Genomic DNA, 14459 nt, shown 5'->3' on the forward strand with positions numbered 1-14459 from the left:
GCAGAGAGGGGAGTTCACTCTGAGCAGAGAGGGAAGTTCACTCTGAGCAGAGATGGAAGTTCACTCTGAGGAGAGAGAGCAGAGATTGGAGTTCACTCTGAGCAGAGAGGGAAGTTCACTCTGAGCAGAGCAGAGAGGGGAGTTCACTCTGAGCAGAGAGGGGAGAGGGGAGTTCACTCTGAGCAGAGAGAGGAGTTCACTCTGAGCAGAGAGGGGAGATTGGAGTTCACTCTGAGCAGGGGGAGGGGAGTTCACTCTGAGCAGAGGGGGAGTTCACTCTGAGCAGAGAGGGGAGAGGGGAGTTCACTCTGAGCAGATTGGGAGAGGGGAGTTCACTCTGAGCAGAGAGGGGAGAGGGTAGTTCACTCTGAGCAGAGAGGGTAGTTCACTCTGAGCAGAGAGGGTAATTCACTCTGAGCAGAGAGGGGAGTTCACTCTGAGCAGAGAGAGGAGTTCACTCTGATCAGAGAGGGGAGTTCACTCTGAGCAGAGAGGGTAGTTCACTCTGAGCAGAGAGGGTAGTTCACTCTGAGCAGAGAGGGTAGTTCACTCTGAGCAGAAAGAGGAGTTCACTCTGAGCAGATAGGGTAGTTCACTCTGAGCAGAGAGGGTAGTTCACTCTGAGCAGAGAGGGAAGTTCACTCTGAGCAGAGAAGGGAGTTCACTCTGAGCAGAGGGGGAGTTCACTCTGAGCAGAGAGGGTAGTTCACTGTGAGCAGAGAGGGTAGTTCACTGTGAGCAGAGAGGGGAGTTCACTCTGAGCAGAGAGAATGAGCTCACAGGGCCAAGGGGACTGGGGGGAGGGGGGGGGCTGGAGTAAGAAATGCTGAGAGGGGAAAAAAATGTTTTTCGAGGACTGTGTGTGTGTGTGTGTGTGTGTGTCTGACATTTATTTGTGTGAATGGGAGCATGCGATAGAGGGGAAAAATATGGTGTGTGTGTGTGTGTGTGTGTATTGGGGGGCTGACATTGAAACTGATCATCTGACATTTGTCAAGTAATAGGAGACTCAATAGAAGTTTTTCTCCTTGGCAGAGTTGGAAGATGAATTGTGTGCTGCCTGCCGGCCTACAGTAGCTTGTGCTGCCTGCCTGCCTACAGTAGCTGCCTGCCGGCCTACAGTAGCTTGTGCTGCCTGCCTGCCTACAGTAGCTGCCTGCCTGCCTACAGTAGCTTGTGCTGCCTGCCTGCAGTAGCTGCCTGCCTGCCTACAGTAGCTTGTGCTGCCTGCCTGCCTACAGTAGCTTGTGCTGCCTGCCTGCCTACAGTAGCTTGTGCTGCCTGCCGGCCTACATTAGCTGCCTGCCGGTCTACAGTAGCTTGTGCTGCCTGCCTGCCTACAGTAGCTGCCTGCCTGCCTACAGTAGCTTGTGCTGCCTGCCTGCCTACAGTAGCTTGTGCTGCCTGCCTGCCTACAGTAGCTTGTGCTGCCTGCCGGCCTACAGTAGCTTGTGCTGCCTGCCGGCCTACAGTAGCTTGTGCTGCCTGCCGGCCTACAGTAGCTTGTGCTGCCTGCCGGCCTACAGTAGCTGCCTGCCTGCCTACAGTAGCTTGTGCTGCCTGCCGGCCTACAGTAGCTTGTGCTGCCTGCCTGCCTACAGTAGCTGCTTGCCTGCCTACAGTAGCTGCCTGCCTGCCTACAGTAGCTTGTGCTGCCTGCCTGCCTACAGTAGCTGCCTGCCTGCCTACAGTAGCTTGTGCTGCCTGCCGGCCTACAGTAGCTTGTGCTGCCTGCCGGCCTACATTAGCTGCCTGCCGGCCTACAGTAGCTTGTGCTGCCTGCCGGCCTACAGTAGCTGCCTGCGTGCCTACAGTAGCTTGTGCTGCCTGCCGGCCTACAGTAGCTTGTGCTGCCTGCCGGCCTACAGTAGCTGCCTGCCTGCAGTAGCTTGTGCTGCCTGCCTGCCTACAGTAGCTTGTGCTGCCTGCCTGCCTACAGTAGCTTGTGCTGCCTGCCTGCCTACAGTAGCTGCCTGCCTGTCTACAGTAGCTTGTGCTGCCTGCCGGCCTACAGTAGCTTGTGCTGCCTGCCGGCCTACAGTAGCTGCCTGCCTGCCTACAGTAGCTTGTGCTGCCTGCCGGCCTACAGTAGCTGCCTGCCGGCCTACAGTAGCTTGTGCTGCCTGCCGGCCTACAGTAGCTGCCTGCCTGCCTACAGTAGCTTGTGCTGCCTGCCGGCCTACAGTAGCTGCCTGCCTGCCTACAGTAGCTTGTGCTGCCTGCCGGCCTACAGTAGCTTGTGCTGCCTGCCGGCCTACAGTAGCTGCCTGCCGGCCTACAGTAGCTATGAAAAAGAGAAAAAGCCAGCACTCCAAATGTTTTTTTTGTTGATTTATTCACCTCATACACCTGGGCAGCAGCAACGAACGTTTCAGTCAAAGACCTTCCTCAGCCTACAGTAGCTGCCTGCCGGCCTACAGTAGCTTGTGCTGCCTGCCGGCCTACAGTAGCTGCCTGCCGGCCTACAGTAGCTTGTGCTGCCTGCCGGCCTACAGTAGCTGCCTGCCTACCTACAGTAGCTTGTGCTGCCTGCCGGCCTACAGTAGCTTGTGCTGCCTGCCGGCCTACAGTAGCTTGTGTTGCCTGCCGGCCTACAGTAGCTGCCTGCCTGCCTGCCTGCCTACAGTAGCTTGTGCTGCCTGCCTGCCTACAGTAGCTTGTGCTGCTTGCCTGCCTACATTAGCTTGTGCTGCCTGCCTGCCTACAGTAGCTGCCTGCCTGCCTACAGTAGCTGCCTGCCTGCCTACAGTAGCTTGTGCTGCCTGCCTGCCTACAGTAGCTGCCTGCCTGTCTACAGTAGCTTGTGCTGCCTGCCGGCCTACAGTAGCTTGTGCTGCCTGCCTGCCTACAGTAGCTTGTGCTGCCTGCCTGCCTACAGTAGCTGCCTGCCTGCCTACAGTAGCTGCCTGCCTGCCTACAGTAGCTTGTGTTGCCTGCCTGCCTACAGTAGCTTGTGCTGCCTGCCTGCCTACAGTAGCTGCCTGCCTGCCTACAGTAGCTTGTGCTGTCTGCCGGCCTACAGTAGCTGCCTGCCTGCCTACAGTAGCTTGTGTTGCCTGCCTGCCTACAGTAGCTGCCTGCCTGCCTACAGTAGCTTGTGTTGCCTGCCTGCCTACAGTAGCTGCCTGCCTGCCTACAGTAGCTTGTGCTGTCTGCCGGCCTACAGTAGCTGCCTGCCGGCCTACAGTAGCTGCCTGCCTGCATACAGTAGCTTGTGCTGTCTGCTACAGTAGCTGCCTGCCGGCCTACAGTAGCTGCCTGCCTGCCTACAGTAGCTGCCTGCCTGCCTACAGTAGCTTGTGCTGTCTGCCGGCCTACAGTAGCTTGTGCTGTCTGCCGGCCTACAGTAGCTGCCTGCCGGCCTACAGTAGCTTGGGGGGACTGAATGATAAATACAGCCTTAACCAAGCCCCAACCTCCTGTTCTGAAGAATGAGGCCAACGTGAAAGTAACAGAAACTGCAGATGAGTCCAGTTGAGGAGTAAATCCTCATCTACCCCCATGTTAAAATACCAAGCTTTACAGCAGACATAAACATGTAGGTACAAAAAATGGCTTTGGTCTCTATAGCTAATTTCCCCGTTCATGCCAACTGTACAGGGGGTTCATTTTTACTACTATATTTAACTACTATATGGTCCCATTTTGAGTAAAATAGACAATAAAGCAGACTAGCCGGCGCTGTGGCTCTGTCTGGCAAAACACCAAAAACAAGATGGCGACAGTCAATGCTTCAAAACTGGATTCTGCAAAACCAATAGAGACAGGGGCGCCGATTTATGTCTGTGCCAGTGGGTGCCCATGCTTGCACATGCTTGCGCCCGTCGCCCAACCCCCAGCCGAGCCAAGCCGAGCCGACCCAAACGCAATAAAGCTGCAGTGACACAAACGCACACATTTCAGCACCACAGAGATTTAACAGTGACCTACACACACACACACACTTCACACACCACTTCAGTTAGACAGAATAGGAACAAGCGACCGAAGCACTGTAAACCACACACTCATTTCACTCACGAAGTACTTGGCCTCGGCGCGGCCGCGGTGGTAGTAGAAGTCCCAGTCGCACTGGCAATGGAAACCACGCTGGTTGTTGTCGTCGGACTCGAATGTGCAGCTGTGGTGGAACTGGAAGTCGTACTCGTCACGGTTGCACTGGTGGTGGTGGAAACCGCACTAGGTTTTGTGATCAAAAATCTCCTCATTTTGTTTTGGCTAGTTGTTGAGATACTGTCAGTCTGTCACTCTCTGTCTGAGATACCTCTCAAGTGTGTTTATGTAACCAGGGGGAGAAACCCCTCAGTTGTTCACCATTTCTCTTTACTGGGGAGCACTCTGTCCAAGCCAGCACACAGAGACAGGTTCAAAGTTCTCACAAGGCATTTAATTGACAAGTAAAAAAGATAAAAAGAGTCCCGGCTAAAAGTCTTTAAGCTCAGTCCAACCCGCAGCAGGGGTTTTTGCAGCCCGGATCGTCGGAGGGCAGTTTCCTTTGTCGGCGGGTCCAGCGTTCAGGAAAGCCTACGACCAAACATGTCAATTAGAGGCAATAGGCGAGTATTCAGCCTCATAGGCAAAGTAGAGTCGCGTGTGTTGGGGACAACTAGTAAACTAGTGTTTTCAATAAATAAACGAAATAAATGAAAATACGAGGCCAATACTCCTCCAAACTCAAAACAACTCCAAATATGAGGCCACAGCAAACCAAACTTATTTAAGCCAAAAATAACTAGTTGTCCCTAACACATACAGTAGCGCCACAATGAGTTCCAATGACGTGGGTCAACTTGCAGATTTATAGAGAGGTACTTAGCTCAGAGAGGAGTGAAGCGTACTTCACCCCTCTACCATTTCCACAGGGCGTCCTCTCTCTTTTCCTCAATCCGGTCCGCTGGGCTGTCCCACGCACCGCCTCGTCACCAGCTCTCGTACCACTCATGGCCCTGGCTGTCCTGTCTCCGTCCCTCTATGCCGTCCAAGCCCATCTGTCACTTGCTCCTGCCGGTTTGCTCTGCTGGTTCGCTCTGCCGGTTTGCTCTGCCTTCTCTCCACTCTCCACCTGTATATATGGCAGCTTGTGTGGCCAGGAAAACCCACAGCTCACCCCAGGTGCGCCAATCACCCCAGGTGGAAACATTCACACTAATCACCAGGTGAGGGAGGGAATTGGATGGGTGCATTCATACAGAGTGCAGTGAAGGAGAGATGACCCACACCCACACAGTCACCCCGTGACATTTACGTCGCTACGTCAGGGTCACGTAGAGTGCACTGACTCATTCAGCCAATCAGATTAACGGGCTATGTTTTGATCAACTCGTTTTGCAACCCGGGCCGCCGGCGGGCCTTGGGCGGGTGGAGTTTGCTATCAAATCAATGTAAAATGACTCGACCCCGCCCAGCCACACCCCAGAGCCCAGAGCCGAGCATCCACGGGGAAATGAGGGGAGTGAGAGAGAGAGGATGCCTATCTGCCTGTGGCACAGTCAGATAGGCATCTATCTCTCTCTCTCTCTCCCCTCATTTCCCGGTGGGTGCTCGGCTCTTTCCGTGGGTGCTCGGGCGACCCGGCACCCACGGTTTCGGCGCCCCTGAATAGAGACACTGCGGAGTGCGTCATCATTCAGAAACCATGCCCAAAACGGGGGGAAACAGAAACCCCCCCTCCAATCCTGGCGTTCTCCTATGCATGGTTGCGTGTTGCACCAAAAGATCGTATATACGGAAGATGAACACTCCAACTTCCTTGACAGCTAGATCCACATTTTTCTTCTCACCAATTCTCAATGGCTTCCTTGTTTTGCTCAGGAGTACAAAAAAACTTTAAAGGTCCCATTCCGTGCAAAAGCTGTTTTTACTTGTAAATGCATATATACTGCTGTCAGCCCTCCCTGTAATGAGTGGTCACACGCTCAGAACTGCCACAGTTGGATTTGTCCCTATCCAGCGTCCCCCTGCAGTCTCCTCCAAGCCACACCCCCAAACGCGTCATTTGCCCAGAGGGGAATCTGGGGGAATTGGGACGTCACTAGCTTCCTCCTGCATACTGCGCGGGTCTGTCTCACACAAGCTGCCTGCACCATTTAGTCTATAGCCACAAAATTAACACTTCTAGCTGGAGCGACGCCAACTGTACGTGATCCAGCAACTGCAGAGGTGCATTCGGTAAGTCTAGGCATTTTGAGATGTCCTCTTTAGCGTAGTACCGTTAAGTTAACGATAACTCGCAACCTAGCGTGCTGGTCCACAGACGCTAATTTGATTGGCCGCTGGGAGCCTGGGGCGGGCTCTCCCTCAGCGGCCAATGGGAACTGTTAGTTCTGAATATATTATAGAAACAGGCCATTCTTTGGAAGCGACGAGATGAGGAAGTGAGAACTCCGTCACAACAAACGGGGTTGCTATATTTTCGACAGATTATCCAGAATCATGTTTTATGGACCAGAGACACACGTTTTTAAGAGGTTACAGCTGCACGAATTGGGACCTTTAACTGACGATTTTTTACATTTGTTGTCTGCGCAGCCCACCACACAACAGCTTTTAGCTATGTTTAATTCAAGGAAAATGACGCTTGTCTATGGGAGTGAACGGAGCGATTAACCCCGTGATGGGCGTGACCTATTTCATGCAGTGTCTCTATGGGCGACGTCACGGTTCCTACGTCTATATTTGTATCTATATTTTTATCTTTTTATTTATAGAGACAAGGGCCAAATTTCCATAGAGACAGGGTCCCCCCTGTCTCTATGGAAATTTGGCCCTTGTCTCTTCCCATTCAGTCTGGTTCTCGCCATCTCTCTGCACCGTCAGGTCTCATCCTGTGATTGAGTGTTTTGGCATGCTCCACAGCCCTAACACTCATTACAGCACCTCCTACAGGACCGCATTAGCACCGCATGGCCAGGCACCCTGCTGTGTGTGTTTACACCTGTTTGTGTGTGTGTGTGTGTGTGTGTGTGTGTGTGTGTGTGTGTGTGTGTGTGTGTGTGTGTGTGTGTGTGTGTGTGTGTGTGTGTGTGTGTGTGTGTGTGTGGTTGTTCGTTATCTTGCCTTGTAGCTGTAGCACACAGATGCCGCCATCCTTGCCATTGCCACCATCCATTATCATCTGCTTTCAAAATCCAGATTTTGTTCCCCCACTTTTTCACTGCAAAAATCATGGACGTGGGACATTACTGTCTTTCAGAGGCTGTACCAGACTCATTTCTAAAGCTAGAGTTAAGATAATAGTATCATCAACATTGACAAGACAAATGTTTTGTGTTGTTGACATCACAACCATATTTTTGTTTTGTTTTGTTTTTTTGAGAGTCTGCTATAGAATGAAATGAACTATTGATAATTTGAGATTGGTTGTAATATCTTACAATTATGTTTACATAATGTGTGTACATGTTTGTGTTTGTATAGGTGTATGTATAATGTTTAGGCATTGTCTGTAACCTATACTTGGTTGGCATGTGTTTGTCATGCCAGCCATGTTAATATTTCCTCTATACATATTGTCTATGTATTTTATGGTTGTGTAATAAAAAAATATAATAATAGTATCATATGAAACTAGAAGACCAACCATGCTAGCTTGTCAGGAAGGGGGCTAAATAATGCTAAAAATGTAGGCTAAATTTTGGCAATTGAGAGAAAAACGGGAATGGCCATTTTCAAAGGGGGCCCTTTGACCTCTCACCTCAATATATCTGAATAAGAATGGGTTCTACCCATGAGTCTCACCTTTGCAGACAGCCACACTTCATGCTAATGTCATGCAAAAACAAAAACATAAAAAAGAAAGGAAATGCCGTTTTTGCATGCAGTCTACATGTGTTATTTTCGCCTATTCTATATGAATACTTCTGCAATTGTATTCATGTGTGATGATGTTAGTCCCCATAGAGGCCATTTCATTGTAGTGAGACTATATTTTTCGAAACTTGACCTCCCCATATAAAATGAGCCAATTACAGCCTCATAAAACTACAACCACAAATGATGTAGGGCATTCAGGGGACATATGGCTTTCCTAGGTATATTGACAATAAGAGTTTGACAATAAGGGGGTTTCTGAGCAATTTCCAGAACAGAATTGCTCACCACCCATGCATTTTTCTATGGTGTTCCTCAAGGTCTTGGTCTCTTAAATGGTCAAAAAATGGTTAAGTCTCCCCGCATTCTTTTTCGTATCCCCCCCCCACACTTCTCAAACCAAAGTTACGCCCTTGGGAAGAGAGATGTGAAAATAGAATAAAGGGAGCAAGCTGAACCGGCATGCGAGTCAGATTCAAGCGTTTGATGAGGTTCATGCCGGAGCTATGCTCTAAGGCAGCAACAAATCAGAGAGGACACTCTTTCTTTCTGCGGGTATAAAGTCAGAGGGGGCAAAACACAACAACAAGGCTATTGGATAACAATAAATATCTGTTCTTTACGGTTTGTCTGTTCCTCCTCGTTCAGGTCAATAACAGTGTTTAGTATCGGTGAGTCAGGTCCATTATCCTGCTAAGGACACTGTATGCAGCCCTCAGATGTAAAACATTACTGTCTCCTCCTGTTTCATCTGCCACCACAACTCCCCTGGGACAGCCGGGAGCTGCTGAGACCACCCTGTGGCCACATACAGTACTGCTGTGTGTTCCGTTTAGGCTTAGACCCATATTGGTACTTTGCAGATATTGACCTGTTATTTCAAATCCAATCAGGTCAGTCAGGGTGGTCCAGCTCTGATAGAATGGAGAGGATGCAGTTGGATTGATTACATACTGTATTTATTGTAGAATTGATCAATACTATGCTGGTTGTCTATGGGAAAGGAATTGATTCTAATGCCACATTTTCATTGAACTAGATTATCTGGCCTGCTACAACAGTTGATTTGAGTTCAGTTGTGGACCACTGATGTCATTCATGCACAAATGACCATGGTCCACAACTTAACTCAAATCAACAAAAATAAATCTGCATTGTTTTACAGTGGAGTGTCCCCTTAGCAGCGTTTCTCAACTGGTGGCCAATTTTTTTTTTTTTTTTTTTTTTTTTTTTTCATATTTCATTTGAGTTAAATTCAGATTATTGAAACTGGATTAGCCTGACCAGTTTTACTTGTTTAACAATCTGAAGCATATGCTCTGCCTGTAATTCAAGATAAGTCTGCCTTTTCATTTCATATTTAATTTTAGTTCAATTCAGATGATTGAAACTGGATTAGCATGGCCCCAGTTTAATTAAAATTTATGACCAGTTTAACTAAAAAGCATATAGCCTGCCTGTGATTCTTTTTTATTTCATATTAGTTAAATTCAGACTATTGAAACTGGATTAGCATGACCAGGTTAACTTGTTTTATTATTATTATCATTATTATTAACTTGTTTAAAAACATATAGGCATGTAATTCAAGATAAGTCTGCCTTTTATTTCATATTTCATACAGTTCAAATAAGACTTTCTGAGCATGACCAGTTTGACTTGTTTAAATTTTAAAACATATAGGCCTGTAATTCAAGTCTGCCTTATTTCAATTGGTTTTTAGCCCTAGTTGCACTTCTGTTGCACTTTTTTGTTCATTTGAGGTTTATAACAGTGCATGAAGGCATTGTGTATTAAATTAATGCGCTATTTTTGGTGCAATAAATTTGAGTGGTTTAAAAAAAATCTGAAATTTGGGTCGCGACTTCATGACAAGGAAAATAGTGGGTCTTGAGGCTACACCAGTTGAGAACCACTGCCTTAAGGGGATGGACAACATGGTGGCCGTCCTGTTTTCCAAGCCCTGACGCCTAATTGTGTTTTGTTTCTAGTTCCTGTTATTTATATATATATACTGTATATATATATATACCGTATATATATATGTATGTATGTACTGTATGTATATGCATAAGCGTATGCTGTTGATCCTTTTCCTCCCAAGCAAAAAAACAACAAATTTCTTCTTAATTTATACGACTACTCCTGCACACTTAAGATACATGGGTGCTCCTCAATAGCCTTTTTTTTTTTTACCTCAATCCGAGGTAATGCATCACACACTAGCCAATAACCATGCTGCTACTGAGAAGATCGCTCAAAGGAATCTCTACAGTGTGACAATATCAACATGCCTGGTGGTAGATTAAAATGTTTATGAGGCTCCTTCAACAGATTCCTCTCCATTGAGATGGGCCCGGTTCTGTATGTAAATGCGCGGGCGTTCTGCTCCCTCTCCCCAGCAGTAAACTTGATTAAAGTTCTGTACCGGGTTTCTACTGAGGGATTGCCTCAGTTCAATGCAATTTTACATGGCAGCAGATGAACGATCTCACTCACTGCGGGAGTTACACAGCTCCGGCAAATTGATCGCACCGGGTGAATATAGACATCCATACCGAAAAAGAGAGAGCAGCAAGGTTATGTTTTCCGGCGCATTCAATCACATCAAGGGAACAGACCCCTGTCTCTATTCTTCTTCATCACTCAGATGCAAATAAAGGACATCCATCAAGTGCATGGCAACCCTCAGCAGATAGCTAACTGCTATACATAATCATTACCTCACACGGCTCATGCTGACTGTGGGCATTTCTGGGGCCCATTGCTGGTTAGCCAGCTGGTCACTTTGGCCTTTTTTTTTTTTTTTTTTTTAGACCTTATGCCTTTTCTCAACTACATTTTTCTGATGGCTGAAGTTACTTTGCAGAATAAGATTTTCATAAAATATGCATTGTTATGGTCCTATCTTACGATTGGTGGGTTTTTAGGCAGAGGAGTGATGATTGGTTGGGGTTAGGGTAAGAATATCATGGTAAGACAATCAGAGGCAGAGTAGGGCGGGATGTGTATGGAAAAGATGTGGGATATATATGTGTGTATATATATATATATGTTACGTATCAGTAGACAGTATTCCCTGCAACTCAAATATGATCATATTTACCTATGTATTTCTGGCTGTTTTGATCATTGAATAATGTTGAATTACGTGTAAGGCCCGGACGGCTCTCGCATCTCCTAGACGACAGAGCTGTCCCGCCTCGAGGGGGACCAAGCTACTAGCCAGCCCAGAGAAGGAGCTGACTACTAGATGGGGCCAAAACACCCTGCACCTAGGCACAGGTAATTCAGCTCAATTCAATTCTCGAAATACTATTTTCTTTTTTAAATGTTCTCCCTGCAACCCACCTGCACATTACACAAATATGACTGCAGGGCATTGGTAGGCAGATGTGATCTCTCTCCCTCTTCTCCTTTCTTCTACTGACCAACTCAACGCAATGCAAACACCATGTAAAGTAATTTCACATACGATTGCATAGCTGGAAGAATAGTGTGATGAGACACAGAGCTCCTGGACATGAAACATGAGATATCTGTGGAAAAACTGAAATATTAAATGTCCAGGATTGTTCTTCTGTATTTCAATAGGAGATTGTGTGTAAAACAGGTCCCCAAAAAGGATTTAATAGACAATGCTCATTATCTACAAATATTTCACAGTTAGCAAATATCCATACTGGTTATTTCCTATGATTTAACCCATTGATACCTGATGCAGCATTTGTGTGTGTATCCCTTTAAGACCGCGAACAACGTTAACGCGGTTCGCGGTCTTAAAGGGATACGCACACAAATGAGGGATATACATGCAAATGCTGCATCAGGTATCAATGGGTTAACACTATATAACACTGTAAGGCAGGCTTTGAGCTGAGCGACATGTAACGGTGCATTCCAAGTAGTGTTAATTTCGTTAACGAAAACTATGACGAAATATGTTTGTCAACGCCCTTTTTTCCCATGACTAAGACGAGACGATGACGAGACAGTACCCAAGTGATTAAACACTAACTGTGACGATATCAACATCCAATATCGTTGTCGAAAAAAGAGGAAACGAAAATGTAGTTTACAAAATAAAAACGGTGCCAAAATATCTCTTTATTTTCGTTGACGAAAAAAGAGGAAACGAAATATTATAACGTTAGATAGTTTTGTTTTTCTTCCCCCCCCCCCCCCCCCCCCTCAATGCTGCAATCTGTTTCCTGTGCGGCGTGCACGGCCAGCTTCAGCATAAAGCCAGCAGGAAACACTGCTGCTAATCATCACAGCTGCACACAGTCAGGACAGAGGACTCATCTAGTCTTAACCTCAAAATGCTTGGGCGAAAGAAACGACCTGACATCTGGGCATATTTTCGCTATAATGACGCCGAGAAAACCCCCGAATGGATTGCTGTATCAGAAGGGACGCAATGTGGCCATAAAATAGCCTGGAAGAACACTACAAACTTGAAGAGACACATCAAGTCTTACCACAAAGAAATTGAGGTAAGTTAACAAAGCGTTTGGTTGTTTTTCTAAGTCAACTAACGTTACTAATGCGGTGGTGTTGCATTATGTAGGTAGGCTTTGTTTTATACTATAAATTAAGCCAAGCCGAACTCATTAACGGGACATTGCTAACAGAGGGCTTTCCTACTGACAAAAGGCCCAGCCAACAAGCTAACGTTAGCTAGCGTATCAGTGCTACACTGTGCAGTTGGCGTTTGTATCGGTGGGGGGTGGGGGTTGTCTAAATTAAGATGTTTAGAATGGTGTGTGGGAGCATGCTAACTGCACAGTGTAGCACTGATGGTGTCCACCCGCTATGCCGACCACTCGCAATGCCGACCTTAGGTTTAGGCGTGGGGGGTGGGAGAGGTTAGGTTTTGGGTTAGGGTCTGGGGGAGGTTAGGTTTAGGCGTGGGGGTGGGAGAGGTTAGGTTTTGGGTTAGGGTCTGGGGGAGGTTAGGTTTAGGCATGGGGGCTGGGAGAGGGGAGGTCGGAACAGCGACATGGAACCGCACTGATAAGCTAGCTAACGTTAGCTTGCTGGCTGGGCCTTTTGTCAGTAGGAAAGCCCTCTGTTAGCAAAACCATCTGTTAGCAATGTTAGTTACTGTTAGGCTACACGTTACTGTATGGCAGTGGTTCTCATACTTTTTTTGCTTCAGTAGGCTACCCCCTTCCCTGCTTTCCAAATCCAATCTTGGCCAACTGCAAGAGAAAACGTTAGGGTTGTGCTACAACCCAGGTTTTACGAGTGAGAACGAGAGCTCTCACTAGTGCCTACTTCGCTGCGTACGCAGCATTATGGAAGACTGTCATTTTTGCTCCAAAAATTACTTTTACATTAAAACCTGACCACGCCCCTTTAGGTGACGTGGTGCCCCCCTGGGCTGACTGGGCCTCCCACCTCGCCCCCGTGACTACGTCACGGCCAGTCACCCCAGGGGCCGCCACTCATTTCTTCCAGCCAGCTGAGATCCGACGCACCCAGAGACGCATCGACGCAGCAAGGCTGGGTAGTGAGAGCTCTCGTTCTCACTCGTAAAACCTGGGTTGTAGCACAACCCTAACGTTTTACTTCGTTTCGAACTCAAGCTCTCACTAGTGCCTCCATTCAACCGACCTTGCTGCCGGGAGCACCCCACAGGGCGACCCGAAAGGCACCGGTGAACCACGACCATATGGCAACGTTTATGCCTAACCGTCTGACATATTAGAGTGGCAACGATACTACTTTCTTGCCACCGACAGCACCGCGTGCGCAAACTGCGAACCGGATACGTCGAGACTGTAGTACCTGACGAAAGTGTGATGAGAGGACCATGAGGCCGCGGCACACATGTCCTTCACCGACACACCACGCAACAACGCAGAGGATGTCGCAACACCTCGCGTAGAATGCGCCTTGATACCCTCCGGGGGAACCTTGCCCACGGCAGAGTATGCCAACGCTATCGCCTCCACTATCCAGTGTGATAAGCGATCCTTGGAAAGGGGTCCGCCCTGGGCCCTTTGCCCAAAGCAAACCAACAGCTGATCTGTAATGCGTAATGCGCGCGTCCTAGCCACATAGGCCGAGAGCGCCCTTACGGGGCACAGCATGTGCAAACGTCTCTCCTCACCCGAACTGAACGGCGGGGGACAGAATGCCGATAAGTCTATTACCATAGACCTATAGCTGGCATTAATATTCTTGGGCTGGTACGCCGGGTTAGGTCGCAACGTAACCCTGCGCCCATCGTCCCCAAAAACCATACAGGCCTGCTGTACCGAGAGGGCAATCAGGTCACTGACTCTCTTCCCTGACGATAAGGCCAGCAGCAGCGCAGTCGTTAAGGACAGAACCTTTAAATCGGCGGAGTCCAAGGGCTCAAACGGATGACCCGTTAGCCCGTCCAGCACCGTAACCAGGTCCCATTTGGGAAAAACGCACCGCACCGGCGGGCGCAGTTTACGCGCCCCCTTCATGAAGCGCGAGACCAAAGGGCACACCCCCACGGGGGTCCCTTCAATCCCCATGTGGCAAGCCGAAATCGCGGCTACGTACACCTTAAGCGACTGCGGGGACTGCCCCGCGTCAAGCAAGCTTTGAAGGAAACAGAGAACTGGACGCACGCTGCAGTTCACTGGATCCACACCCTTACTTGTGCACCA

The sequence above is a fragment of the Poromitra crassiceps genome, assembly GCF_964638095.1.
Source record: "Poromitra crassiceps genome assembly, chromosome: 4".
In the NCBI taxonomy this organism is placed as follows: Eukaryota; Metazoa; Chordata; class Actinopteri; order Beryciformes; family Melamphaidae; genus Poromitra; species Poromitra crassiceps.